At 39.8% G+C, this 26,223-nt stretch overlaps 1 protein-coding gene and 2 pseudogenes across 3 annotated transcripts in view; 2 read left to right on the top strand and 1 right to left on the bottom strand.

Annotated features, from left to right (window-relative positions):
• KLHL32 (kelch like family member 32) overlaps window positions 1-18,242 on the bottom strand; it is a 120,263-nt gene extending 102,021 nt beyond the window's left edge. For 2 of the 3 annotated variants that reach the window (XM_017818729.1, XM_017818732.1), the window contains exon 1: window positions 18,078-18,242. The gene's annotated coding sequence lies outside the window, so the exon portion shown is untranslated. Of the gene's footprint in view, window positions 1-17,002; window positions 17,072-18,077 lie in introns of those variants that run through there. The other variant, XM_017818730.1, reaches the window with a different exon arrangement.
• A 1,399-nt stretch (window positions 18,243-19,641) lies between these two features.
• LOC108499138 lies at window positions 19,642-21,156 on the top strand (annotated as a pseudogene).
• Window positions 21,154-21,955, top strand: LOC108499137 (annotated as a pseudogene).
• Window positions 21,956-26,223: the final 4,268 nt, after the last annotated feature.

Genomic DNA, 26,223 nt, shown 5'->3' with positions numbered 1-26,223 from the left:
GTGAGACTGGAAAGGTCATTATTATCTTCAGGCCATCAGCTACAGACATTTAGAATAATGAAGTTTATTTTCTATTACTACCAAACTACTATCTGACTTCATAGAATCATTAAGATCTTAAACCACAGAAATATAAAATGAAGCCACAGGCTGTACAAGTAAAAACACATTTTATGTCTTTACATCCTCTTTGTGGCTTTATATCTTCTACATATCTCAATATATCAGCATTCTGAATATTTTTTTCTGAAGAGGCATTCAGATAAAATAAAATCCAGGTCCATGGTCAACTGTGTAACTTAAGGCATATTTTACCTCAGCTACCACCTGAGCAAGAAGTTGTTGCATCCTAGTGATAAAACCACATATAATCACGTAACTCAACTGGAAACCACACAGTTGGAGTTTGATGACTTTCAAGAACACGTTTGCTTCCAGGATGTGTGTATACTGTTTCACGTTTTTCCTTTGAAAAAAGGAAGTTTTATACAACTGTAATAGCATACCATTGTGCACCAGCAGCTTAGCTTTTCAGAACCACTCACTGTTGCTACCATTTAAGCTATGATACTAATTACCTGCTGAAAGGAGCAGGCCATTACTTACAGCTGACCCATTTATCATTGTTAGGGAATGGCTGGGAGAACAATATTGCAAATGGATCCTGATCTGGCCTCATGGATCCCACCTCATGGCAGAGGACTGGACTAGATGACCTTCAAATGTCTCTTCCAACCCAAACTATTCTATTGTTCTGTGAACTTATTTTCTCATCTTTCTCAAAGCTAGGCAATAAATATGCAAAGAACTCTCAAAGTATAGTATCTAATCCGTAGATTGAGTTCACAGTCATTATAAGGGACATAAGGAAAGTTCTTGGGCATTTTAGTTTTTAAGGCATCAGGCAGCTGGCATGAACCAAAATCTTCAGTTACTTTGCCAGAGTATGCTTTCAAGATTTTTCCTAGACCTCAACAAAAAGAAAATAAAAGACTATCTGACGATCAATAGTGTACAGCCTTGCGTAACTGAGGTGACCAGTTATATGTCTAAATACTACATGGCATTTCCAGTGAACAAGTATTTATATATTTCAGTAAAAACATAAGAGAGTTTATACATCTCTATGGGACCTACAAGGCCCTCAATTTTCTCCATGAAACAGCATTCATGAAGTTAAAAGTAAAAGGCTGTGACTGCCAGCAGCCAAGAAAACACGTACCTTCTAAGAATGGCTTTCAGCAGCCACAGGGTGGCAGAACTAAACTTCAAGATAACCTACACCTCCAGGACAGTGACCAGAATATTTCAAGAAGTCTTTTCCCCTCCACCACCACTCCCCAGCATAATTACAATAATATAAAATACTTGCTGCATGTCCAGCGGGTGCTTTCAACACCAGGAATTAGAAAAGAAAAAAAAAGAAAAAAGAAAATAGTCTGTATATAACAGTACAACCACACAGCACTTCTCTAAATATCAGAGCATTGCAACAGGTTACTGACATCCATGTCTCTATTTTGAAAAAATACTCAAGTCATAAAGTAACTGATCACTAAAATCACCATCAATTTTACCCCATACAGACTCATTGAACGGCTTGGGTTGAAAGGGATCTTAAAGATCATCTAGTTCCAATCTCACTTTCTTGAGCAGAGTCAAGGGCAGAACAGAGCATTCTTTATTACAGAGTTTCTGGGTTCTCAGGTTTTTTGAACAGAAAAAATCAAATCATTTAAGTCAAAACTAAAGTATAGAATTTTACTCTGAAGGAACAGGAGATGCCTTTTAATCCGTTCTGACATAATTGGCTAATTGACTATTCATCCACTCTTCAGTATAAGACAACAAAGATTTTTGCAAACATCTTTCTGTGAAGAAAAATGGGCATCAAAAGATTTCTGGCAGCTTTAAGCAAATTGTGCAGTATCTTTCATTTTGATGATGAAACAAATTTGGATGAGGCCAAGAAGAACATGACAAGTGAGAAAGAAGTCAGAAGAGGAAACAAAAATTACATGGAAGAAGCTGGTGATGAAGACCAGGTGAGACAGCTGCAGTTGTTTCTTGGTTTTCTTCTTTTGCAAAAGGGAAGCAGTGGAATAGTACACAATACTAAAATCAAATAAGTATCTGGGCAAAATAGATGAGAAGGGATGGACTTCTCTACAGCACAATCACAGGAAGAGATGTCAGAGGTCAGCTGGGAATAATTCTGATTGCTGGACAAGAAGACTGAATGCTCAGGAGTGAAGACTGGGAAGGCACAGAAAGAAGAAAGACAAAGAGCCAAGGTCAGGGAAAATCCTGGACTAAAACCTGCATGTGACAAAACCATCAGATTTAGAAGAAACCAATTAAAAGAATCAATGTCTGTTAGAGGCCATTCTGTCTAGATTTTAGAATAGAAATCAAGATCACAAAGTTCCACATCTTTTTTGTGGAGAAACATCTGCAGAACATTTGCCTTCACTTTCTGCTGACTGTGCTGGATTATAGCAAATAATCCCTGACAGTTTTCTTGAGCAGCAGATCTTAGTGCTAGTGGTTGCAATTATGCTGCTGTTCCATGCAGTCAGTACAGCTCTTCCAGATTTTTTTCTTTAGTTTACCTTTTAAAAAGTGTTAAGAGGTTACACACCCATGAAGCTAAGAATGCTAGAAAAGGCAAAAAGCTAAGCGCTCCAATGCCAAAACTGAAATTCCCTTCAGTCATCTTACTACAATAAAAGGCACAGGTTCCTAATTCCATTACTTCCTAATGAACATCTGAGTTTTCAAAAAAAGCAGCAAAGTGAAATTCTTCTCATATGACTTATGTTCGTGTTAAAGTCAATGAGGTATAACAACATTAGGGAGACATACACACTCCCTTAGGACCTTTTTTCCACACTTAAATTATGTCAAAACTTCTATAAGCCTGGTTAATACCACTCTAGCATAAACTCTTGAATTAGTGATGCCTGTATTTATTGTTTGGCTGAAAGCTGCTTTAACTATAAAAGGAATTTTCACATGCAGCCTTAAACTTAGAAGTTTAAGTAGGAGTGACAGGAGCTGAAGTTAGCTAGAGCTCTGAAGTAGATCCATCTAATCTAAACCTTTTCCTCACAACAAACTCAGAGTGATTAAAACACTTCTATACTGAAACAATAGATTTGATTTAAACATTAAAGAAATCTACTTTGAAAGGCAAAATTAAAACTAATTAGATGACCAGAATAAATAAGACCTACAGGCAAGTGTATTTCTGGCCATTGTTTGTGGGCAAGAAGTAGGGGGAGAAAATGGAGAGGGTTGCCCATCTTCAAATTCTATTACACATTGCAATCACAAAAGCCATAAGCAGTGAAGTCTGCATAGTCATCTGCTTCCAGGCCTTCACCCTGTTTTGCATTGCCTTCTGCAGAACAAAAAAAAACCACCTGTTGTTTGGGAAAAAATAGAATTTCAAGCACGTACAGTCTTTTATTACTGTAAGATCACTATTTCTTACATTTACACGCCTGCAACATGTTTACACAGTCACTGCTACCTCTATAACCTTAACTAGGCTAGTTAATAAAAAACACAAATAAGCTTGATCTGGGATGAGGAAAGTGGTACTGAAAAAGTCAGAGAAATTTTTTGCACCCCTGTTGCGCTCTGGATTAAGCTATAAACTGCCCAGAGTGGTTGCATTTTTTATTTAAGACCTTTCAAAAACCTTCTGGTTCGTTATAACCTCTAATTAGCATCCAGAGAAAGAGTCACACACTCTCCTCTAAGAGAAATTCTTTTTAATTTAGTGAGAAAAAATAAGATATTTTGGCAAAAGGTTTTTACAGGAGTAAAATATAACCGGGAAAAAAGCATTTCACTAAAACATTCAGCACAAAGACCCATTCCACAGGAAACACCCACTAAAAACAATCCATATACCAGTTTCAGTAAAACACAACTCATTGGTTTTCAGATACCCACAAGAGTAGGAAAAGAGTAAAAGAAAGCAACAGATTAAAAGGGATAAAGAAAGAGTGAAGAAAGAGAGAAGGAGAGAGAGAAAGGAGAGGCGAATAGTTACCGACACGATTTGATGATTCACATGGTGCTGGCTGGAGAAGGAGAAGAGAAGGAGAGGAGGACAAAAAATAGTTACCGACTCACATGGTTCAAGCTGCAGGAGGAAAGGAGAGAGGGAGAGAGAGAGAGAGAGAGTGCACAAATGGGGCAAGGAAGAAAACTCTTACCATATGAACAGAAGGAGAAATGCTCTCACCTCAAGACAGGTATCAAGGGGCAGATTTACTAGGGAAACTGTGGCTTTCTCCCTCCTCTCTGTGAGTACAACCTGCTAGACTGTGAGTTTTTGAAGCATTAAGACAGTTGGGAACAGTACAGTTCCCATCCCCTGATGGAAGAAGCTGTGGTTCACATATCTGCTGGGAACACAAAGGAAAACATCAGGACACCTGACCTCTTACATAGGAAAGCTGCTGAATGCCATGTCCAAGCTGATGGAGAGTTAATGGATTCTTTTTCTCCAGGGATTCATCCAGAGCTTTTGTTTAGGCTTTGCACAAGACTTCTAGACTTTATACTAGCATATTTTACTGAAACAGGAGATCTCTTTTTTTTCTCTCATCCTTTGCTCAACATATGTTCCATTCCTAACCCAGACTTTATCTGATGTTCCAGACCAGCGACCTAGAAAATGTTCTGATATTGACCACTGTCATTAATACCCAGTGTCAATCCAGCAAATAAAAATTCCTCTCAGAGCAGAAGGAACATATCAGGTAGGGAGAGGAGGTGTCAAGACATACAGTCTAAAAAAACTCATTGTGAAGATGTGTATGATGCATTTCACAGCGTGAGTCGTGACTTTGACAACACTTCTTAAGAAACTCACATTAAGGTAATACCTTGTACTAAAGTAAAATATCACTCTAATTAAGCACTATCAAATAGGTTACTAGAGAGACATTTGAGTTCTTGTTTGCCAACATAAGCTTTGAATGTGCTCTATATTTTTTCAGAGACAATCCAACAACTTGCTGCTTAAATTTCCAAGGGCACTATGAACGTAGGCACCTATGAAAAACTTCGTAAGAGTACAGTTAAGTGCTTGCTTACAGAAGAGTGAGGGATTTTGTAGCCAGGAGAACGCTGAAACTGAAACCAGTACACCACTGAAAGCTCAACAAAACAATATTTATTACAAAGAAGTGGCCAAAAAGACGAGAACCCGAGAGAGAGGAAAGAGGAGGGATATAAGCCCTCAGTATAAACCCCCCACTTACTCAGGTGTTATTTATGAGGTTGTCTTACCAACCCCAGAATGCTTAGACTTCCCCATAGCAGAAGCTGCATCCCCAGAGCATCAGCAGGCTCACAAGATAGCAGGCGTCCCTGCAAAAGGCAACGTTGTCCTCCATGTGAAGCTTGAGTTCGCTCCCAGCACGAGCTATCTGCTTTTTTATACAATTAGCCTGTGACGTCTACCTGGGCAGGTGTGGCCAGTACCGCCCAGCTAGAGGCCTTCGGTCTCTCCTCTCGTTATGTAAGTGGTACCTCTTCTGCACATGCGTGTGTACATTGGAATTTCCTCGCACCTGCGTGCTACACCTCGGGGTAGCTTAATGCTAGATCATTTCTACAGATGCAGCTAGGCAAATTAAGAGATGCCTAGCTATTGGCAAGCAGTTTTCTAAGGGTACACAACTGTACAGCATTCCCAGTAGCGAAGAAAGAAGAAATTAAATCTTTAAAACAAACCACTCGTATTTTAATGATCTTCTTGCAATAAAAGGAATGGAGCTCCTTACACAACGGGAGGTAACTTATCAAACTTTGCTCAGACACCTAGGATTCTAGCATGGAACAGGGCTTTGAGTTTGGATGGGAAGAGCTGTAAAAGGCACTCAAGCAACAAACAAGTCATAGCTAAGCAAAGTGGGGATAGGTGCTATCGCTGGAAGAGAAGCACTTCACTCAGCACCAAATCAATGGTGATGAACATAAAGCCAACTAGGACAGCAACTGCACCTCCCGATAGGCATGTTTTCAGACAGGATTCCTAGAGGCCATGGTAGACATCATCAAAAGTGCAGTGCCAGGTAGAGAAGGAAATCAAAACCAAAGCAAACCATGAATTACCAAAGGGACAACAGTGTCCTATTACTATTACTACCATTTCCCAGAAAACAATGAAGATTTTCCTGGGTATGGTAACAACAAAACTCTACAAGAGAGCCCTGAAGAGATTTTTTTCCCCAAAATCTTTTCTTCATGGACACATGTAAGGTCAAAATAGTACCTTCATTCCTAAAAGTGTTATTGAAGTACTTGGAGAAGTCAAAGCTCTAACTAAAACTGAAAGATCCACAATCTTTTTAGCAGTTCAAAGCACAGAGTAAGAAGACTTGTATTACACAGGGTTTTTTTTCTTTCATTTAGATGTTGGCTGGTTTGTGATTTTTTGATAGTGGAAAAGTTTACATCAAACAACTCATTTGACTAGATCTTATGCTGTTAATTGCCTTAACTGTGCACTTTGCCTACAAGATCTCACATTAGCATTTTTAATTATTTAAAACACATTAAATATTGCTGGTACCAGCATGATCTGAGATTAACTTCTTAATAATCACTCTTGTTTGAGGGTAAAGCATTTGATTCCAGCTGCTATAACCTTTCAAACAAGCAAAAGCAACATTTGCTGACATAAAAGGGACAATCCACTTAGTAAAGGAATGATGATCAAATTAAGCTGCGTATGCCCAACAAAACAATACTATTTTATACTAGACACTTCATAACATTTAATAAAGTTAATTTGCTTAGGAAAATTCTGAATTGCTGTATTTTACTATATTAGTCTGATTTATATGCTGTATCACAACACCTTCACATTTTCCTTTACTCCAGTTATTTTTTTCATTAGTTTAGATTCCTAGCTTCTAACCCACATGGAACTACCTAGGTTGCTTCTATATCTGGACCACAGCAAATAATATGATCTAAATATATCCCTGTTAATACATGTCTAGAAGAATCAATGGGACAACATCATCACTAAAATCAACCAACCTTCTAAATCAGAATTTGACACAGATTGATTTAGGAAGAAAAATGCTAATTCAGTCTCTAACATAGGGAATAGTTTTGTTGCAATCACAGGTAAGCAGTGATCAAAAAATAAACACATTTTAAGGTACAAAAAAGCCAAAACAAAGCAGTCATGGTGGTTTCCTTCCCTGTCACCAAATGTATCTCCTGGAATCAAACTGTACCTGAAGCTCTCACTTCACAAAAAAAAGGAATAAAGTTTAGAGGTTTGAAGTTTACCAGGAGAAGACTGAAAACATAATCTAACACCACGCTTTTGACTTCTAATGGAAAGTGTCTGAATTTATGTGATAATTGATGTCTGGGAATTGACTTTTAGGGTTTGAATGTTTGAGACTGACAACGCTAAAATTAAAAGCCACTCAGTGGTATAAAAACTCATCAATGTATTGAGCTGGGAACAGAGACACAGTGACCCAAAGAATGCTAACCAGCAAAAAGATGGCCTGAAGCACCCATCCATCTCCCTTCAATGACCAAGTGTAAGAATACCGCAGATAGATCCAAGGACTAAGAGGATAATTAAATTGTGTTTGCTTTCTCTTTACCAAATGGCACATACAAGAAGTTGAATTTGAGTCAGAGAATTTGCAAGGGACAGACTGCTCCTCACCTTGCCAATAAATCAAGCAGTTGTATTGTACATGATCCATCACCCTAAGCACAGACTCATTGACTCTTTTCCATCTTTGGACAGTAACATACCTAATGCAACCAAGAAGTGTAAGACTGCATCCAGATGACCTGAGTCACCGTAACCAAGCAAAGAGTTGACTTCTTGCTTTGGCCAGGTTTATTCATTTACACTGCAGTCACCTCTACCTAATCAGGAGACAACTGTTCTCCAATAAATAAATAAATAATGCAAGAATAGGTCTGAAAGATCTTTCCCATCTTGCAGCGCTTCAAGTCATAGATCTCACAGCATCATCAGCCAGTGAGCAGAGGGAAGCTGCTACATCATCACTAGGACTTGGTTTCGCAGCTTGCTCTCAGGCAACTCTTGACTATATTTGAAAAACAAATGTAAGTTTTTACCTCTGCATTTATACCAATTCCAAGATAATCAAATAAAGGCTCTCCCCACCCACTTCCAGAAGAGAAAGAGCACAAACTGCAGACTAACTAGAACGACAAGGTATTTATGAAATTCCTTCAGCAAGTGCCACTGGTAATACAAACTTTCTCACAGATGACTTGAAATCCTATGCAGCAATAATATTAGGACTCCATTATTTCCCCAGTTTACTATTATGTAAACGTGGTCTTCAAAGTCTATTTCTCAGAGAAAGAATAAAATTTCTGAATCTGGATTAGAATTTATCAATTGGCAATTTCTAAAAGATCACCACCGGGCCTGCAGCCCGATGCAGAGACTTGCAGACATACAAATAGTTTCTCAACGTGTTATTCACACAAAATTTTACACTAACAATACTGCTTCTACGTGTTTTGCTACTTTGTTCAGAACTAAGTGGGTACCTCTATACAGTCAGTCAACTTGTATGACCTAATGATATGTTTATATGGAAGGTTTCATCCCTTCTGTAAAATATTATATTTCTTCTTCCTACCATCACAGTCACAAAAACATTTGAGCTACTAATACTATCTTCTATCCTACTTGGTTCCAGTGGAACCATGTAACCAAGAGATTCTCCATGAAGACCCTAAGAGTGCTGAAGACAGGTTTCCGCTCCACGCAGGAAATAATGAAGAAAAAGGTTCCGCTTCAGCCATGATTTTTATTACCACCTTATCAGCTCCATTTCTAGCCTGAGTCTACCTTTATCTTTTAAGGCTAGAGCCTTTCTTTGGGACACTGCTGTGGTTGCATTAAAACCACAAAAAAGTTGCAAAGAAGTCAGCATGAGTTATCAGCTACTCAGATACTCAGACACTCAGACATTGCTCAATCACAAAAACTACATGTCAGTATAAAGTAAAAATAGAACATCGATTTTGGGATTTGGTGCCATTTAACAATAACTACTTTAAAAAAACCCCAAAATTCATCCTTCAGCTGCACAACTGGAAATGCTCTGCTTATCTGAGTATTGCCTGCCTATCACTTTATACAGTAATGCTAGACTGAACAAATGCTAAGAACACAAAGTAACACGGAAAATTACTTCCATGTAGTGGTTAACACTCTCATTAAGTACTAAAAGAAGAGCCTTCCTTGTAGAAAAAGTTTTGTTAGGGAATTTTTGAAAGGATTCTTCCCTTTAGCTAAATACAACATTTTAAGTGACTGCAAGATTGTTAACGCTCAGAAATACATAGAAAATGTTCTTGGAAATATCTTGGGAAGATACAAAAGACTCACAGCAACACTGAATGCAGTAGTTGAAGATTTTCACCCTTGTCTGAGGCTGGATTTGGTTAAAATCATTGCCTTTCTTTTCCTGAGATCTTCTAAAGACTGAAAAGACGGAAACATGAAATGCTACTGAAATTTATCCCAGGTTCACAAACAATGTTTTTCAGTATTTGAAAATTACTTGCTTCTTTGGTTCACAGTCTCTTCTGCCTTTGTAAACCATGAATAGCAGCCCATCTTTTATTTGTTTTCAGTTTCTCACAGAACCAGTTTGTTATGACTGCTCTCTCCTACACATAAGCTGATCAGGGTTTCCAAACACCCTTCTGTTTATTTACGGCAAGCTGCAGTGTAAACATTTGCTTACTGCATTTTAGTGCAAGAATTTGGTAAATGAAACCACTGATTTAACACCTTTTACCCCCTATTATATGAAAAAAAAGTAAGTACTTATAGTCAACGTGCCTTTCTCTAGTCTACATATATTTGCTACAGGGCAAAGCAACTTCCTCTTCTTTCAATACAGAATGTCTTGAAAGTTCAGCAGCAATGCTGGTTTCTACACTTCCTTCTCTTGCCTGACCTGGTTTAAGGGTATAAGAGAGAATTCTGTGAGTTGTCTTTTTAATTTTTAGCAGGCGTTGGTTTATTTTATTGGTTTGGTTTTTTTTTTTTTTACTTAAAGCATGCTGGTGATCCAATCCACAGTACACTTCCACAAACAGTGATGCCAGCAAAACACAAGAGCTATAAGCTGCAGAAGGAGGGCAGACGGATTATGAGTACCTAAAGCCATTATTGCTGCAGAACATCTTGTGTCAAAACATGATAGAAAGGTGAGGAGAGACTGATCCACAACTTGCACTTAGCTGAAAACTATCTATCCAGACAAAGTGCACAAGGTGCCATAAACCCATCAGACGAAACTTTCTGATAAAGTCTGTTTCTTCTCACAGTTTTCAAACGTATCAGAGATGAACAGGTGGAAAATAATTCTGAGAAGAGATAGAGGGGCGCTTTTGTCCCTTCAAATAGAAGATTGTGAATTTACAGCTCAAGATTTTCTTCAACCTTTCCCCATCCTCCTTAGTCTGAGACACAACTTTTATTTGGAGAAAAACTGTTGTTTCAAGGAAAAATGCCTAAAATTAAGACTTTAAATAATTTTTAATCTCTGACCTTTAATTAGGAGCAAAAACTGAATTAGAAAAGGAACAGATAAGTGTTTGGACTTCTGCATCTTCTTCAGGTCTAAGCAAAAGAAACATTTCTGTTTGGAAGTCTTGCACTTTCTTCTTCCTTCCCAGACTATACCATCTAGCTGAGAAAAAACAGAAAACCACCAACAAATGACAACCATCCCCAAACAAACAACGAAACCCCACCTTTCCCTCTTATATCTTTAGATCACCATAGCCATACTACCGCTTTTTTTTTCCTTCTCCCTTCAGGTGTTCACAGCTTGCTCTGGTTTGCTATGATCTTGGCGATCTCCCTCACTACCCAAGGCAAAGAATAAATACGTCAGGAACTAAAGACCCAGCATATGAAAATTCATTCCTTGGGTTTCCAGCAACAATTCTCAATATTCACAGTGCACAGGTCAGTGATAGGATAAAATGTAGAAACAATGTGTAATTCACTGAAGCAATCTATGCCATTGAAGAAGCTTCAAGTCCCCTTCCCCTGTATGCCCCATGCTCTGCCACAAATTATTGCCCCAGAGGACAAGTGACACTCATGTTACCACCATCCCATTGGCATGATGGTACAAACCTACACTGACATCCCATGACAGTGCCTACAATCATGTAAAATGCAGGCACTTGTTCTACTCCTGCTCTGTTATATGAGCAGAGGGAGGTATTTACAGCTTAAACTGCCACAAATCACAACTGACAAGGTTTAGTTACTGGAACCTCAATTCTCTTCACTTATCTTGCAACACCACTAAAAATCAATCCAAGTCCATAGTGCACAAATTAGTTCTAATTAGTTCATTAAATTCAAACAGCCTGTCTAGCAGCTTTCCCACCTTTAAGGTAAGAGTTGCACTATGCCAGATTTGGAATCCTGGGGAAACGTGAACAGCTGCAAGGAGTATAAACTACACCAGTTTTGTGTATGACTTGTTCTCATCTGCTATTGTTTGCATCCAAAGAAGTGAAGCACAGAATCTGACTCCATTACGCACGATGGACCTGATTAAAAGGTCTTAAAGAAAATGAACAGGCCTTAAAAGAAAAAAAAAATTAAAAAATGAAATTGAATGCTTCAAACTGAATATGTACTTCAGGGTCCAGTCACACTGGTCAAGGAGAGCTTCCTGTGTTACGTGGCCAGCCCTGGTTACAGAAACCTTTTGGAACTGACTTGCTCTCTAATGCTGACTTCCTATTTCTGTTCCACCTCAACTCATAGTTATCTTCCCTAAGTAAGCAAGCAAAACACATCCAGTCCTCCTATTTACCTCTCAGTAAAACCTATGTTTTTGCACCTCTGCAATTCTGTTAGGAAGATGGAGCACATACATGAAGATAAACAGACAAGACTTCACAGTCGCATCACCATCGTTCCATTTCCTATGCACTTTCTCAACAAGCAAATACAGCAGCTGCATTTGTATGCAATAGTCACCCCACATCCAAGAGATCCCGAGTGTACTTTAATGTAACCTCAGTGAGGATGGGAAGCTCAGCGCAGCAGGGGTATGGCACACTCTCCAATGCATTCTGCAGTGCTGATGCACTAAGACCCTGCCAGAAAGGAGTTCTGTTCCTTCCTGTTTGTTTGCCTCAGTTTTCTACCGAAAGAGAAAAAGGAAGAAAAGGAAGTTCAGCTAAGGAATACACCAAACCCACAAAACAGGTACTGTTATCCCCACTAAAGAAGTTAGTACTTCAGCTAAGCCTTTGGCTCCAGACATCTATTTTGATCTCCACAGTTCACTAAAGTCAAAGTCCCAGTTCTGTTCTGAAAAACATCACCTCAGTTCTTTCTTTTTTTGTTGTTTTATGCAACTAAAATATAGGCCACTGACTGAAAGGGGGCTTTCAAAACTAAATATAACAAAGAAGAGAGGAAAACCACAGATGTATCCCTTCAAGTGGAGAAACTTACAATGGTCTATCACTGCTTTAAAGACATAATTTAAAAATCTGTATTAGATCAGGAAAAATATTATTCAAGCCATGCTCTTCTTATAAATGTAGCTGTTGGAAAAAAAATATTAATACCGATTTCAGAGAATTTAAAAAATAAACCTGGGAAGAATACATTCCGCATAACCTCATGACATTTCTTCAACAACAGGTTTTTCTCTCTTCTGTCTTGATAAGCCAAGTAGAGGTACAGTTTAGCTCATAAAGGGCAGTAGCCCTTTTACTTTATTTAACCTGAAGTGAAACCTGATGGAAAATGTTTCAGACATAATAAGGCCATAAGCTTGCTCACATCCTCTTCAAAATTTCTTATTCATCTAAGCCATGCTGTTTTCACTTAAGCAATCATTTAAAAAAACCCCAAACATACAAGACAGAAATCAAGTCTTATCAACATTGCAGAAATGAACCTCAAATTACTTTTGGATATGACACCTTCAAAACAAAAGCCCCCTGTCATCCAAACTAGTGATGCTAAGAATTTTTTTCAAGCAGTTTCTTACTGAAGGGTAGAATGAAAGGCTATTCTGGAGGCATAAGGGGTTGGAAAATTTGAAGATGTTAAGGTTCAGGCTATCAGGGGAAAAATACATTATCTTAAGATGCATTCTATGTAGTCATAGCATTCAGGAAGAACCAACAATAAATTAGGCTGTAGCATTACAACATCTATACAGTCAAAACCCACCACTATACATATCATTCCTGTCAGGAAAAATAAAGACAGATGGTTGCAGCAAAAGCCAGTCTTCAGAACAACTATAACCTTCAAGTACTGATGAATCAAAATATTTACAATATTTATCCCCCTAAAAAGCTCATTCCCTATAATTACAGCTCTTCTAAACTGCTGCAGCATATTGCTACAGAAATTTTGGCAGAAAATATTCTCAATTTACATAACTGTTCAGAGTAGTCACCTAACTTAGGGGAAAATCATGCATTCCCACGTATTATTGACATTCTGAAGACTCTGATTTATTTTACTCATAACTGTTTAAATATTTTATTGCTTTCTCATCACAGAGGACTCTCCAACTGCTGATATCAAATTCAGTAGCTTCAAACAGTGTGACTGGAATTTGCATGGCATTCACTACTGGAATTTCACTTTTTGAAATTACATCTTTCATTTCTCAAGACAAAGAAACATATTTCAAAGGCTTAGAAATGTATGTAGGTGTATAGACCCCCTACTACTACCCCAGTTCCCACAAGGTATCTGCCCATTGAGTGACTTAGCTGCCACCGACAGCATGAACCACAAAACATATTCTAGTTCAGGTACCTTGTCTGTGCAAAACTTCTTCCCTAGAAAAGAAGTCAAACATTGCAGGTCCACAGCAAGTCTGGTAATGGACTTCAGAGTCAAATCTAAGCTATTTCCAAGTTTTTCCACAGTTAAAAGTGCAACTAAAACACAAGTTTGAAAAAATCTTGACAAAACATTTTTGCAATCCCACTCAGCCAGGTTACTCAGTAGTCAATAGCCCAAAGATCAAGAGCCCATGAATGATGGAAACGGCAAAAGACTGTGGCCTAGAACCCAGACTAACACCTGCCAGAACCTGCTACAGCTCCTTCTGGCGTACATTAGACATTTCCCTTTCTATAAAAATCAGGCAGATTCAGGATGGTTGGTCCACATCAGAGCAGCCAGAACCAGGAGTTTCAAAGATCTCCTGGTATCCCAGTTTAAGCTGCCAAACGCCAACATCACTGCTTCATTTTCTTCTTTTGAAACTACCTCCTAGAGTTGCCTCTTGTCCCTGGCATTTCTTCAGACTTAGCAGGAATGCCCCTCAAAAAATGCTCTCCTAAGTGTGTTTCTTCTAAAATGGAAGGTTCTAACTGTTCAAAGCCAAAAACTCAGTCAGGGGTAAAACCCACACATGAGCCAAAATGTTTTAACAAAAATTTATTAAAAAAATTGTGTACAAGATCCTGTGAAAAATTTCAACTTATTACTTATTTTTAGTAATCAGAATTTGACAGTAAAATTTCAGAAATCTCTTGGAAATAAAAGCATCCTATTTACAAGCACACACTGCTGCAATACACTATGCATACAGAATAACAGAAGAGCAGACCTCATTTTATCTCGTAAGTGGTCAAAAGGCCAATTAAGTCAGAACAGAAAGAAGTGAAGATTTAGAAATCATTATGTCAAGGATCCTATGTCTTTCACTATCAAGTATAAATGTCAGATAATTCAAGAAATTGAGGGGATATACCACCACTACCACTTAGTAATTTTTCGTGGGGAACAGTTAAAAATTAAAAATCAGGTTTTTAAAAATTTACTAATTGCTCAGGAAAATCTCTGTAATTTTCAGCCTTTTGGCACTTCTCCTCTATCTCCAAAGAAGAAAGATACAAAAATTTGAACACGAGATTCCCCTATGCTCCCTGCAATCAATTCTTGAGTAATTGATGTCCTCAGAGCACAGAATACACTGGCAAGTACCATATGAAAATCTTAGATGGATGAGAAATATGAAGGATAATTTCTTTACAATAAAAGAATTAAAATGAGACAACTATGCGGTTACAGTAGGAAAGCGTAATTACAGTGGATAATATTTTTGTTTGGCCAGTTTTTCCTGATAACTCTGTCAACTGTTCTCACCCAAGTGATTAAATTAATTTCATTTTTCATTTAATCCAATTCCCATTTCTCGTTCAATTTATAATCATCACTTCCCCATACTAGAGTGGCACTAAATTACTGTCATTCTTGGCCATTAAGTTAATCATATTCCAGTCAGCAGAGATGATCAAAAACACCACAGTAGTGCCATGAATTTCTTATTGAATACATTCCTTTTTGCTACATTGTAGAAGCTGATCATCAGTGTCAGAACCTACGTCATATCAATTTCTGACTTTTCAGGTAGAAGCAACACCTATCAAAAATAGAGATAACAAAAAAGTCATTTTTTTTTTAAATGAACACAGCATTTTCTCTGGTCAAATCACGCTTACTTTACTATGTAAGTACCCACTGAAGAAATGACCCATACAAGCATAAATGTCCATCTGCTACTGATCTTCCAACCATACTTCCCCTTACTGTAAACTCAAAATGTACTGCTCCTATGAATAAAAAGAGAGGAAAAAAATAAACCACTTTCCTTGATGTTACTCAAATTTCTTTTTATGTTCAAGCACAAACGCTGAGTCAAATTCACTTGCACGTTTAGCAACGCACAGACTTTTAAACAGGTGTTTCCATCTCAATCACAGTTGTTCATGTCCTTCGTACAGAGAAGAAGAATGGAAGAAAGACTAAAATTCCACTAGAAAATCCCAGGGAATCTCAAGTTTCCTGTCCGAGGCAATATTCTACGCTATTTATTCAGGGCCAATTTGAAGTTCAGTCACTTTCAAACTTGCTTTCATAAAAATATATCCAGAAATTTAATTTCTGCATAGTCATATTTAGTTTTAGAATATTACATTGTTTTCTAACAGTAAAGACAGCCCTTAATCTCATATTCTATGTGGTTTGTACAACACGCTGAGCTACAAAGTGTGAAATCTCAGTTTCCATATTAAAATTCCCTTCCTTAAAAGCACTTGCTCTCGCTTGGAATTGAATGCAAGGTACACCTGCCAATCAAACTGGACCATTTCTGAAGAAATCCTGAGGCAACTTCTTACCCCCTTGAAATATTAGGAGTACAATTTTCCCCCATCTGCCAACTCATTAGCTGCCCAAATGTACATTTCTTCATGCGTGCTTATACAGGAAGTGACAAGGACTCTTGTTAAATAAAACACAATATATTTATAAACACTGTAGGCATCTAAAAAAAAAATCTTATGCTTAAGAGGCATTAATTGGTATGACTGCATTATTTTTAGTGTCCTACTAAAGTGAGAGCTTATTATCCTCTAACAGTTTCTCAGAATACCCATACGTAGCTTAGTACTTCATACATAATAACTGTAAAGTGCTTTACAGATGCTGTCAAATTATTCACAATCTGAACAGCAGACAAAAGATTAAAGGAGTTTTTCGGGAATACTTTCAAAATTCAGTAAAAATTTTTCTTTGATCATCTGTATACTTGAACAACACAAAGAGATGTGACTGAGTAGCTGTATATTGGTGGATTTTTATGCATCTGTACTTATTCAGCACATCACTGGATTTCTGTAGGATCTGCTTAAACAGAAAACACTTATTGGACAAAAACTCTAAACTATTGAATGCGCCTCAGTGGTCTTACCCCTGCCAACTCCTTCATGCAGGCAGATCCTGGAATCAACAGGAATTGGCAAGGCTACAGTAATGCTTCACCCTATGCGCTACAGTTAACAGGATTCTGGCCTCTGGGTCTGCTCCTGATCTTTTCACGACTGAACAAATGCTGCCATGAACATTTACGCAAATAAGACTTACCTCAACTTGCTTCTGAAACATTTGTAAGATATTCTCCTAGCCATACAAAACTGGAAAAATTTATAAAAAGCTTTAAAAAATGTAGTCACGCTATTTTGCTGAGATCAACGTCTGCAGTTTATCTCACCGTACAAAGACCTAAACTGTAACTCCATTTCTTTCACATTTCATTGCAGTGCCTGATGCCAAGCACACTGCTTCCCACTGTTTGGTGTTACAGTTATGGATCAGCTGTCAGTCCGACTCCGCCGGAGCCCGCACAGGCGAGCCGGGCTCGCTCCACGGGCTGAATCCACCCTCCACCGATGGCCTGGGAAACTGGCAGCAACGAGCCCTTTGCAACCTGCAGCATCGCAAGGACCCGAGACTTTTCGGTAGAAATGCTCCATATTGACCAAACAGGGAATTTCGTGCCGAGAACCAAATCTTTCTCCACCCTGTGCTACAACCACCTGAGCAGCACCCTTAAATTCCGAGAGCTGCAGATCTAACGTTCCAGCTATCAAGGGGACTAGATCATTCCCAGCTGGGAGCTCTCGCACATGTAAGCACCCGAAAGGAGCAAAGGCTTGTTTCTGTCGCTCGAGCGAGTAGCTTTAAGTCCGGATACACGAAGAGCGCAGCTCGCACCAAGTAACGAGACGCGTTCCAGCGCCCGTCTCGAGGCGGCAGAGCCATGTTTCATGGAGCCGCCACAACCGGAGCGCCCGGAGCACGTCCCCGCATAACCCCGCGGGAAGAGGGACTCACAGCGCCCCGGAGCCACCTCCGGGCTCCGGGTCATCCTCCCTCCCCCCGCGCTCCCCGCCGCTTCCCACGCGGAGCCGAGGGCCGGCGGCAGCGCGGCCGGTACCCGGGGGCGCCCCGGCGGCCGGAGCTGCCGCTTGACCCGTCTCCCTGGCAACGGGGACACTCGCCCCCTCCCTTCCCCATCACAGCCCCCCTTCCCCACGGCAGCGGTGCTGAGCGACCAGGTCGGCGGGGCGCGACCGGCGGCCGCCCCCCGCCCTCGCCCCGGTCCTGGTTAGGTAACACGGGCGGCAAAGCGCCGCCTCGGGCCCGGCCGCTCGCTCACCTCGCGGCAGGTGCTGGGGCCGCGCACGGCAGTGGCGGCGCCGCCTCTCCACCCCGCTCCGCTCCGACGGCAGCGCCGGGACGAGCCTGGAGGAACCAGCTCCCGCGCCGTAGACCTGCCGTCCCGGCTGTGCCGCTCCGGTGCCCGAGCAGGAGGAGCTTACCCGCCCCGCCCAGTGCGCAGCGGCGGCCCTGGAGGGCCGCACCTGCCGGAGGAGGAGGAGGAGGAGGCGGGTTGGGCCGCGGGAATCACACTGTCGGCTGTCGGTCGCTCCCGAGGTGTTGGGGGTCCGCCACTGCAGCCCGCCGTGCCCGCGGGAGGAGAGGGCTGCCGAGCTTCCCAGCGCCGGGTTCGCGGCCCTGCGGAAGGGCTGGAGGGAGAAGGCCTGGTTGAGCCCTTAAAAAGAACCAAGTTTGAAGGCAGAGCACCTGGACAGTGCTGTAATATATGGCAGAAAATATCATTTTGAGAATTGAACGGAGCAGTTTTAGTTTCGAGCAGAGTCTGCCTCTCGCTACTAGATTTTCTTAGGAGTCAGTTCCTGTCTTCTGATCTGTGCAGTTAATCTAGAAAACAATAGATTCCAAAAATCTCTGCTTTCATCTTCAACATAGCTCCATGTTAAATTTTACATCAGAGGAGTTCAAGCCTCATATTGTCTCATATGACAATTCCTTAAGACATTTTTCAGTGTGTGGGCCTTCAGTTAAGCCTCCTGACATGAGCTGCCCTGCTCTAAGGTGTCCATGAAAGGCATCTAGAAATAGTGCAACTCCTCATCTGTAGAGCAGACAACTGGAAAATTGGTTCAGAGAGTGTGGGTGCCAGATGTAGTATATGGAGTGGTTTGGGTAGTAATGCAAACCTTCCCTAAGTCAAGTGTCAAGCAGGCTGGTTCTGATGCAGTGTAATACCAGGGAGAGGCCCATTTCTGTTCCAAAACAGAGTCAGAAAGACAAGGCCAATGCTTCGTACCAGGGCCATTTAACTCACATGCAACACAAAATTGTTGTGGCTACAGTACCTTTCATTCCATGGCTATTTTGATCAGTGTTAGCTTAAACATATCCACACCTTGCTGCACTGCACAGTGTGTGGACATGACAAGCAGTGAATAGAGTCTCTCTAAGACACTTCTGAGCCACTGTAACTAGGAGCTTGGCAGGAGCTTGAGTGCAGAACTGCAGGATGCACAGTGCTGGTGGCTGAGGTGAGCAGAGGGTAGTTGGCTGGAGCTCGAGTGGCTGAAAAAGCATTATGGGGCAGTCAGTGCTTTGCCTCTTTCCCTGGCAGATTGGCCCCGAGACCCAGCATGTCTTACTTGCACTTCAGGCAAGTAGGTAGATGAAGAATGCAAAGGGCAAGAACATCCAGGTGGTGGTATGGTGCAGGCCTTTTAATGCCTTAGGATTTAGAGCAAGTGCCTATTTTGTAGACTGTAGACTTTCAAGCAAGAAAACAAATTATAGAGTATGGAGGAGCCATGGACAACTGATATGTACAGGAGTGTAGTCATATTCTGGATAATGAAGTTATTATAGGTACAACTGTACAGTGATCATTTATGGCCAAACTGGTATTGGAAAGACCTTCACAATTTCAGGGAAGCCCCAATGAAGAACATGCTTGGGAAGTAGATTTTCTTCCAGGTACACAGAATCAAAGAATCACAGAATTGTTAAGGTTAGAAGGGACCTCTGGAGGTCATCCAGTCCTCTCCCCCTGCCAAGGCAGAGTCACCTAGAGCAGGTTACACAGGAACATGTTTGACTGGGTTTTGAATGTCTCCAGAGAGGGAGACTCCATGACCTCTCCAGGCAGCCTATTCGAGTGCTCTGCCACCCTCAATGTAAAGAAGTTCTTCCTCATGTTGACGTGGAACTTCTTGTGTTTTAATTTATGGCTACTGCTCCTCATTCTGTCACTGGGCACCACTGAAAAGAGTCTTGCAATACATTGTATTGAATATTAGAAAAAGTCACAGATTGAAACTGATTTTTATTCTTCTTTGTATAATTTTCTCTTCTGAAAATATATAATGAAGAGCTTTTTGAACTTCTGAATCCTATTCCCAGCACTGCAGATGTTTTGATGATCCCATAAACAAGACCCATAAAGTGTAAATGGGAAAGGCTTAGAAGAAATAGCTGTACACAACAAAAATTAAGCCTACCAAATCTTGGAAAAAGATGCAGCAAAAAGAACTGCTGCAGTTCTTTTTTAGAATATGATTCAGAACATGAATCATATTCCAGTTGATCCTACTGTTTTCCATTACCATCCATATGAAAGTAACCTGAGCAGATGACCAAGAGCTTGTTAGAATTGGGAATATAAACTTGCAAGAAGTAAAAACACTACAGTTTGGGGCAGCTGATAAAAGAGCTTGTGAAGCTGGAAACACCAAGGAATCTGTTCTGACCCATGAAAGAGTTATTACTCCTCCTGTGGAAGAAGACATGGAGAATCTTAATAGAATCCTTCAAGACTCTCTTGGAGAACAACAAAGAACATCAATAACAGCCACAGTTTGTCCCACATCTATAAATCCTGAGGAAAAATTGAGCACAGTGGAGTATGCTTACAGAGCAAAGAACACAATGAAACCTGAAGTTAACCAGCAGCTGCCAAAGGGGCTATTATTAAGGAAGATACTGAAGAGACTGAGCAGTTAAAAGGAGACCTCACTGCTGCACAAGAGTAAAATGGAACCTATATTTTCATTGAAAATTCATGAAGCCCTTAAAGGAAAGCTGACATTTTGGGAAGAACAAGTTGCAGAATATATTGACATAATGAGCACCATGGAAAAAGAAGTGAAAACAATCACTAAACCATTCAGAGTTAATAAATGTAATGAAAAGATGAAAACAGATCTGCAAATCAAGGAGAAATGACTGAAAAAAATCACGGACAAATCTGCAAGAAACCAAGATTCCTCTGGTTGAGAAAAAAATATGTGGTTTCAGTTTTGAATACACCAAAGAAAAACTTCATGGTGCAGCTAGCCATTTGGTCTGCTAATACAAATGATGTACCATGTAAAACTGTATCATAAGAAAACTGGTGATTGACACAATGCGATCATCCAAATACATTTGCAGGAGAAATTAATATTCTGGTCAATAAAATACACGATTCAGTTAGTGAGAACTGTCTGAAGCAGCAACAGTTGTTGACAACTTATGCATATTTTATAGATGGCCTCATATCTACCCATTGTTCAGCAGATAATGTATTTGCATTAGTTGTACCAGGGTCTTTTACCTCTGTTAAAAAATTGCTGATCACTGAACTTTCTTAACTGCATGCAAACATATTACAAAATATGACTGTGCCATTTGCTAGTAAAGCTGAGCTGTTCAGGTTGACTGGGGAGCATATATATGGCTTAGGAGGAGCATTAAATATCTTGACATCAATGGTAGGAATTTTCCTGGAACTAAAGTGTTCATTTCAGAATAACACAAGGAAATTTTCCGCTGTGGCTGATAAGATGAAGGACCATAAAAAGCAATTAATACGTTCTTAGGAGATCTCTAACTCACTCTGAAAAAATTACAGAAAGAAACAGCCAGTGTTTTTTCTCAGCTGCAAAATACCATGAGGATTTAACAGAAGAAGTGGAAATGGCAAAGTGTGTATATACAAAGAATGCAATGAATTGGTGTCCTCAGTGCAAAGCCAACTGAACCTGTTGGCACAGGAGATACAGAAGAACTTAGCTTGTATACTGTGAAAAAATGGAAGTTTGAAGACTGCCATCACTGCTGAGCAAGAAAATGTGTACCTGGAAACTATTGACCTAGATAATAGTAAAACTCCTGCTTCAAAACAAATTTATTGCATCTCTGGATAAGTTCTTTCAAGAACTCAGGGACATAAATGGTGTTTTATGTCCATATGTTTTATGGACATAAAAGAAGATGCTGGTGGAATCCATAGTCTGTTCTCAGTAACTTCTTGGCAATCTAACAAACGTATCTCAGGATACTGGTGAATGGAGAGAATTTGAAACTGCTCAAGAGTCAGCTTTATGGATCAGTAGAAGTCCTTCTTCAGTGATGAGAAACAGCAGCTTCAGTGTTTATAATAGGAAACAGAAAGTTTGTGATTGAGATCCATATTTTGTATTGGAAATCTTGTTCTGCATTAAATTGCAGTAGATGTGGTTTGGAACCACCTCATTGTAAGAACAGATCCTACAATGCACTTTATTATATGCATATCAAGAATACAAATAGTTGTGTTCAAAGATCCTTGACATACTGCTGGCATTTAACCAAGCTAATTGCCAATTTTAAAAGCACTGGAACTCACCCATGAGAGCTACAGACCAACAGGCTATATTGACCTTAAAAAAGGAAACAGTACATCATGTTGCTGCCAGCCAAGTCCAGGGTCTCCAGAACCATGCTCTCATTTAGAGGCCTGACTGAATGACTCCTAAAAAAAAAGATCTTCTTATCTATTTTCAGTATGTGCTCACTAAAAGCCAGTCAATACGTAAGAACTTATTTAAAGAACGGAATTGTCCTGTGGCTATTGAAAGCTGGGAGCTAGAGAACAAGCAATTCTGTGCAACAGGGAAATGCAATGGATTTATGTATTATATACAACTTCTCTCAAGAACAATAGTGAATTGTGGCTTGCAGCATTTACAAAGGGTGCAACTGTTAAAGAGACAGAAGAATTACCTTAAATAAAGGCTTGTCAAGCTCTTTTACTCTCTCTCTCTATAAAAACTTATATTGCCACAAATATACTCCCTTATATATTTTTTAGAAGACTGACTTTAGAGATTGGCATCAGTGTAATTTCTTTATCACAGCAACATATGGCAGTCTTCCCTGCTGCCAAAATATAGCCATGTTTCAGCTTCAGGGTACAGCTGGCTTGAACTTAAAACTGAGACTGCTTTCAAACATAAATACAGAATTTTATGTTACGCCTTCCGACACCATGAAGGAAAAGTAAATTCAAAATTCCTGTTACTGGAACCTCTATGAACACTACAGTGCTTCATGGTTCCAGCCACACTAGGAAGTATTTTTTCCTTCTAGTTTTTGGATAACATCTGAAGTGATTAACAGTCACTGTGTCAGGATCATGTATCATTCAGATACCCATACTAAAATTTTTTCAGTTCAGATTCCTGTATAGTTTTGCAAGATTTGATTTTATAGTGCTGTATGGTGAGTTTCCCACATAACCACAAGTTACAGCAATCTCTGATCATGTGCAATGAATGTTTCTGTACACCTTCTGTTTAGAGGCTCTTTACAACTCATCCATAATTAACCCAACATTTCCTCTTGCGGTGTTCTTCCTGATTTGCAAAGCTGAATGTAAACCTCTTGTACTGGTCCATGTTATCTCACCGTTCTGAAAATTAGGCAGATAAATACAGCCAATTCCTAGTTACATTTGAAATTATACCCAGCACCGCTATTTTGATTGAAAAAATAAAAACATCAAACACTACACTATATTCTGAGCAGTTTGCTCAGCTGAGCATTTTCTAGGTTACGTCAGTATCACAAATATATAAAAGAAACAAACAGAATAAAGGTCCAACATTAAAAAAGGAAGAAAAATAATAGCTGCAATCCCATCCTCTATTCTCATTGCAACTGGAGCTAGAAGAAAACCCTTAAGTGCTTCCAGTTTTCTGCTTATTGATGGAGCTGACAAACACCAACTGCATGACAGCACCTGCTTAAAAGAAGCCCAATGGGCAAAAAAACCCCCCAATTAAAACAGGTAAGGGAGTAACTATTCCCTTCTCAGTAGAAGATATATAAATAGTAGTGTTAGCTATAACATTGGAGTTGTCTAGGTTACTACTTTGACCCAGTTCTTTCATTTGGAACAGATTTAGTCACATGAGCTGACATTTCCTACTGGAGGAAAGAAGTTTCCTGACAGGTAGGAGGGAGCATAAGGTCCTGCTTGAACCTTGCAATACTTCCTCTGCTATGTATTTTCGGAATAGAGCCCTAGATGCAAGGCTTAACATTTACAGAAAGGAAAAAAGGAAGTAGAGGTTAGACAAGAAACTAATAAAACAGTTCTCTAAGCAACCCATATAGTACTGTTGGTAAGTAAATTGCTGGCCACTGAAAATTAACAGTTTTCTGATTCCTCTACTTCCCTTTCCTGCATCCCCCCTACTCCAAAAGAACAGTTGAGTGTGGCTCAGCCTGAAGCTGCTTTAAACAAAATCATTCTCCACTTCTCAACCATTGAAATAAAATAGTCTGGCACATTAGATGTGACAATCCACAGCTTTTATTTCTGTGAAGTAGGAGGTGTATTTCTAACATCAAGGAAACACATTTTACTGCCAGTACTCTGAAAATGCAGTTTCTCCATTTAGCATGTGGCTGCTGCGAGAGCATCAGACTGAAGGCTCTGATGTATGAAAACTTCCATCAACTCACAAAAGGGATCATGGCATGGCTGGCAAAACAACAAGAGCAGAGCCTGAGGTCAGGAAGAGGGAGAGAAACCATGCACTCCTGCAGTGCTTTTTCCACTGTGATAGATGAGCTTATATATATATGTGTATATATATATATATAATGCTTTATGGAGCCTGGAGCAAACCTTGGTACTGTCACTCTGCTAACAAAAGCGTAGGCCTTTGTTTAGAGCACTTTATATGCCTTTGTTTTCAAAACCATTGAGCTTAAAGTTCCATGGTGTCTTTAGATTACTCTTCAGCTTTTTCTTACATTCAGTTCCTTTCTACAATGGAAAGTAGCACAGTAGTGAAGATCTGAATGATGGAATGTTTGCTGCACTTTTAATCCTGGGACAATTAGACAACCAGTCTTCCTCCTCATAAGAGGGAGGATGCAGGTGTTAGAAACCTGTAGAGAAAGGTAGAGCTCCTATAAGTAATTTAGCCTGTCTGCAGAACCAAAGGACTTTTTATCATCCCCTCCACAACTACAGCTGACAGAGCTGACCTCATTGTGCTAACTCTGCACACCAGCAATTCCTTCCTCACACAGTAAAAAAAAAAATTAACTGTTTAATCATAACACCTTGTAAGTTTCTAATCTCTGAAGATGAGCAGAATAAGAAGAGCTAGCAGGTACGCATTAGAAACACGGCATGTGACAGAAATATGAGCATGTGTAGTCTTCTTCAACCTGGGATTATTCATCTTCCAGGTACCACTTTGAGAATAGTTGATTCCTTATATGATTAAGGACTTCCAGTCTTTCCCCATGCAAAAGCACCTGCAGATATCAGTTATTGTAGGCTGCTACACCTAGCACTTACAGTTTGAGGTTTACTACATTTTAAGTTGTTTCTGCAAATGCTACCAGCCTCTCATCTTTCTCAGTGTGTGCTCTAACAGTTCTCTGTGTTTCTTAGAGCATTATTGAAGGTCCTGTACGGCTTCATGTTGTCAGAGCATGAATCCACAAAGAGTGCCAGGATGTAGGTTTCCAAAATGATGATGTTCTGTAGATACCAGTGATACAAGGTTGTGGCTTACTCCAGCACCTCAGTGTTTGAACTGAGACCCCTGCACCTCACCAGCATTTGTGCACTGGAAACAGAAGATAGTCTAGTCCACACACTCACTGAAGAGATAAATCCACTCACAGTAGTTCTTATGCAATATGGAAACCTTAGTTTCCGACAGCCTGTTATTTTCATGTGCATGATTGGTGCTCTTAAATCAGTGGAGGGAGAACTCTCTTAGTCATACTGGTAGCTGAAGTGTAGCCATACCAGTTCAGACCAAAGATGCACTCAACACAGTGTAACTGAACCCTCACAGGTTGATTTCCCAATGCTTAACTCTGTAGTTAAGGGGCAGTTGAAATCTGGAATAGACAGTTTCCTAACAAAAATCTGTTTTTTCTAATAGGATAAAATTTTTAATCAATCAACTAATTGAGGATAGAAGGTGAATGCAAGATCCACGTGTATGCAAATTTGCTTATTTTGGATGTTGTGAAAATACCAGTAGGGATAAGGAACATGCTTGTTTTAATATATACCTTTTTGTCCATGTTTGCCAGAACATATGTTTTGGTTTTTTCCATTCTTGACATTAACTAGCCATGGGAGTATCTGAATAATGTAAAAGCCACTCTAACACATCTCTGCATAGTTGTCTAAC

This window comes from Lepidothrix coronata, unplaced genomic scaffold, assembly GCF_001604755.1.
Source record: "Lepidothrix coronata isolate B3197 unplaced genomic scaffold, Lepidothrix_coronata-1.0 Scaffold70, whole genome shotgun sequence".
Classification (NCBI taxonomy): domain Eukaryota; kingdom Metazoa; phylum Chordata; class Aves; order Passeriformes; family Pipridae; genus Lepidothrix; species Lepidothrix coronata.
Note: the sequence above shows the minus strand (reverse complement) of the source record. Positions and strands in the feature narration are given on the sequence as shown.